This window comes from Arachis duranensis, chromosome 1 (assembly GCF_000817695.3).
Source record: "Arachis duranensis cultivar V14167 chromosome 1, aradu.V14167.gnm2.J7QH, whole genome shotgun sequence".
NCBI lineage: Eukaryota > Viridiplantae > Streptophyta > Magnoliopsida > Fabales > Fabaceae > Arachis > Arachis duranensis.
In genome coordinates this window covers 102,686,009-102,691,294 of record NC_029772.3, presented here as the reverse complement: position 1 = coordinate 102,691,294, position 5,286 = coordinate 102,686,009, and positions in this window count along the sequence as shown.

The following is a 5,286-nucleotide window of genomic DNA, read 5'->3' as shown; positions in this document are numbered from 1 at the left end:
TGTATAGAACGAGCCATACCTTGGAGTTGATCATTCACACAGGAATAGTTGGCGCCCACCGTGGGGCCCAAAATTCATTTAACCCCACAATCTCTTACTATTTGCTTTAGTTTTTCCTCTTTTTTGCGTGTTGCAGTCTATGGCAGACGAACACAGCCACGCTCCCTGAAATCCAACTTCGGCCGAGCTTCTGGATATCAACGAATCCCTATAGCGAAAAATCAAAAGATGGCCAAATTGTTATGCTAGAGGCAAAACAGCCAGAGCAAGGGAGGAGAGCAAAAAAATATCGAGAACAAAGATGACCACGACGAGCATACGTCGAAGGCCAAGCATATCATACTAACTCCTTCAAAAACAGTAGTGAAAAGAACCAACTCTTTCTAAAAGGAAATCATGAGCTTTCGAATGCCTAAGAATTTCACTCTACCAATGACTTTGAAGCCTTGCGAGGGAATATAAGACCCAAATATACTTGTTACCAAGTTCTATACAATGATGTTTATGAACAAAGCGTCTAATTCGATCCTATGCCAAACTTTTCCTACCTTCTTAGACGGAGCTGCTCTGATTTGGTTCTCCAATTTATCCGAAGGGTTTGTCTCCAGCTTTGACGAGTTTGCTGACCTTTTAGTGAAAAACTTTGTTGCATCCAAAATATATGTGCACAACTCTAACTACCTCAGCACTATAAAACAAGGACAACATGAGAGCCTCAAAGACTATATGACGAGATTCGCTAAAGCAATGACGGAGATACCCAATTTTAACTTGGAAGTCCACCTACATGCTCTGAAGAGTGGGCTCTGCCCTGGAAAATTTCAGGAGATCATAGTCATCACAAAGGCAAAAACCCTAGTTGAATTCTAAGAGAAAGCAACAAGTCAGATCGAAATAGAAGAACTCCGACAAATCCAGAAGGCAGAGAGACCCGTTCCAAATAGAAAGGACAAAAAGCGGAACAAACATGCAAATAGTAGAACAGACCAAAGGCCATTCAAACTTACGCCAAAATCCGATAGTTACACTCCCCCTAATACAAAGAGAGAAGGCATTATCAGAGACATACTGCATTCCAAGCTCATCAAGCCTCCAAACAAAGCAGGCTCATACCAAGATCAACGATATGTGGACAAGTCCAAATACTGTACTTTTCATAAAAAAATACAGGCATACGACGGATGACTGTGTTATAGCAAAAGATCTCCTTGAAAAGCTAGCTCGCCAAAGCTTATTAGACAAATATATCGATACCCAATGACAAAATCGGAATACGGAGGACTTTGGTCAGCACTCCAAAACAACTGGTAATCCCTGAGACAAAGGGAAAAAGGTAGACGAAGATGTCAATCCACCCTTCCATATAATAAACTGTATTTTTGGTGGTTTTGCAGGTGGTGGAAGCACCAACTTGGCCAGGAAAAGATCTTACAGAACCATGATGTCGGTAACAGGGTCAAGCTCGCCCTGTACTATCAACATAGACAAGCCGAAAATCTCATTCTCTCATGTGGATTACAAAGCGAACGACTAAAACCTAGATGATCCAGTTGTTGTATCTGTACAGGTCGGAGAACCACTAGTGAAAAAAGTTCTCATGGATCCCAAAAGTAGCGCAAATGTCCTTTTCTACTCAACATTCCAGAAGATGAAGCTAAGTGACAAGGCTCTACAATCGTCATCAGGAGAACTGGTAGGTTTCTCAGGTGAGCGGGTTCCAATCCGAGGTTATATCTGGTTACAAACTACACTCGGTAACTATCCTGATTATAAAACTATGGACATACAATATTTAGTTGCCTATTGTAAAAGTCCCTACAATATAATTTTAGGCAAACCTTCTTTAAATACTTTTAATGCTATTATATCTACTGTGCTAAGTTCCTTTCGCAGGACAACAAAGTAATTACAATCCATAGGAACCAAAAAGAAGCCAGGCAATGTTACAATGCAAGCCTAAAGGTCGAGTATTCAAGACAACCAGAGCAACAATACGTCCAAGCAGTGTATAACTTTGAGCATCTACCACCATTGGCAGATTTAGATCCTCGGACCAATAATCAAGAATGACCAATGCCTACAGACAACTTGACAAAGGTCCAATAAACAGCCGAGGAGGGCAAGTATACGTATCTGTGGGACACACTAAAAGATGAAGAAAGGAACAACTCGCCAACCTATTGAAACAAAATCTTAACCTTTTCACTTGGATCCCAGCAGACATGCATGGCATTGACCCAAACGTCATTTGTCATAAATTAACTATCAACCCATCGATCCGACTTATAGCTCAGAAAAAACGGCATCTCGGCACAGAAAAAAAAGATAGCTTCCTTAGAAGAAACCCAGAAGCTCCTTAATGCTGGGTTTATCAAAGAACTTAGATACCTAACCTAGTTAGCCAATGTGATAATGGTTAAAAAGCATAATGATAAGTGGAGGATGTGCGTGGACTATATCGATCTCAATAAGGCATGTCTAAAAGACACATATCCCCTCCCATGCATTGACAAATTGGTTGATAGCTCTTCTGGTTTTCATTGTTTAAGTTTTATGGATGCTGATCCCGGTTACAACCAAATACTAATGTATTCAGCTGACCAAGATAAGACTACTTTTATTACTGACATTGAAAGTTTTTGTTACATGGTCATACCATTTGGACTTAAAAACACAGGTGTAACATATCAGAGACTAATGTGCAAAATCTTTTCAAACCAAATCGGCCAAAACATAGAAATATACGTTGATGATATGGTAGCAAAAACATAATCAGCCGCAAATCACATCAATGACTTGAAAGAAATTTTCCAACAACTTTGGCTATATAACATGAAGCTCAATCCTGAGAAGTGTGCTTTTGGGGTACAAGGAGAAAAATTCCTCGATTTCATGCTCACATGTCGAGGCATCGAAGTTAACCCTAAAAAGTGCCAAGCTATACTGTACTAAACATGAGAAGCCCGAGGACAATCAAAGAGGTCCAACAACTCATTGGCCAGCTGGCAACGCTATCACGTTTTCTGCCTCGCATAACACACCAGTCGCACCATTTTTTCAAGACATTAAGAAAGCAAAGGAATCCAGATGGACCAACGATTGTGAGAAAGCATTTACTAAACTCAAAAGCATACTATCCAAACCTCCCGTCCTTCAAAAACCTAAACTCAGTAAACCCCTCTATCTTTATCTATCTGTTACTAATCATGCTATCATTTCTGTCTTGGTAACAGAAACAGAAAAGCAACAACACCCGATATACTTCGTTAGTAAATCGCTACAACACGCAGAAGTCAAATACCCAAAGTTGGAGAAATTGGCTCTAGCCCTGGTAACAATGGCCAAACACTTGCGACACTATTTCCAAAGTCACACCGTCATAGTCCAAACAGAGCAATCTCTCAAGAAAATTCTAACAAGACCCAAACTCACTGGAAGGCTAATCAAATGGTCTATAGAATTCTCAGAATACGACATTCAATATCAATCCCATGGAGCTATAAAGTCTCAAGCATTGGCAGATTTCATCGCAGAACTTACATTGGATGAGCCTGACCCAACCGAGGACAATTGGACACTATATGTCGATGGAGCTTCAAACATGCAAGGTTCTGAAGTAGCAATATTACTTGAAGATAACCAGTGGACAACCATAAAATAATCTCTACAATTCACTTTCCATGCAAGCAATAACCAAACAGAATATGAAGCAGCACTTATAGCAAGTCTCAGACTAGCTAACACCCTCGATATAACACAACTAAGCGTCAAATGCGATTTTCTACTTGTGGTACAATAGGTAACAGGTAACTTTCAGATACAGGACGCACTTCTAGAAAAATATGATGCTGTTGTTTATACCTTTATAAATTGTTTTTGAAATTCGAAATCTCTCACATACCTCGGGAGCAAAATAACAAAGCCGAGTCCTTTCAAAGTTAGTAACGACCAGAAGCTTGCTAAAATGCCTAGCCTATCACAACTAACACTGGATGAACCCAGTGTTATGCTAACAAATATTTTTAGTATTTCACAGGATGAAGACGGGCAAAGACCTTTCATACAATATCTACAAACAAGGTAAATACCAATCACCACCAAAGTATCAAGCTTTTCCTATTTTCAAATCTCCCAATAAAAAAGTCGAGTTTGGGGGCTTTCACTATTCCAATTCCGAGCTATACATCGAAAGCTCAACCTATTTATAGCTCGGCTTCACAAACAGGTCTAGTTTGGGGCTATGATCCGTTATTTAAAAGTTGATCTAAAACAACCTAACAACTTCGGAATCAGAAACTGCCAGACTCAATAATCTCCCCAAAAATATTTCCAACCGAACCACTAAATCCCAGTCATCGGAGGATCAACCAAAAGACTCCGAGAAACAAGCAAAAAATTAGAATAACCATCTCAAAGCAACTCAATATATGTGAATAATTCACTAAGTCACAGGTATACAATTTATTCCACATCCTTTTTAAATAAATTCACATTCTTTCTTACTTGAGTATTAAAGTGTCTTTGTAGGTGTACATCGTCGCTGTTCTTGAAAGAGACCAATGTATAATATACTTATTCTAGAAAGAGGCCGAGACGAATTAGAATATTATATAGAACGAGCCATACGTTAGAGCTGATCATTCACCCAGGAACACAATCTATTTTAATTTTATTGTCCTTTGGTCTATGTTATGCATTGTGAAAATTTTAGAAGGATGCAACAAAATAAAACCACATCAGTTATACGCGACGTTAGCATGGAATAAATATGTGAAGACGAAAATATATTAAAAATTAATTAAAACTTGAGCCAAAATTATTATTTAATTAAAATATGTGATATCACTATCATGGTTAATTTTGTATTTATTATTATTATTCATATTTAATTTATAGAAACATTGACGTTTTGTCTATTAATGCACTCAACATAACGTTAAAATATCCGTACTATAATGTGTAAAACAAGTTTAACACTGCTTAAATTACGTGGATGTTATATAGTTGTCAGCATTAGCTAACATTGATAGGGATTTACAAGTTAACATGTTTGTGTGGTTAACATTGCCACAAGAAATAGCGGCTATGTTTAAAATGAGTACAATAATTATATATTTATAAGATATATCATGTTTATATAAATTATTAGATTTTATTAAATAAAAAATAAAGGTTAATATAAAAAAAGTATTAATAGACTCTAATAAATACAAAATATTTTAATACATAAATAAATATTTTAAATAAAAATATTTTAATACATAAAACTTTAAATTATAACAAAAA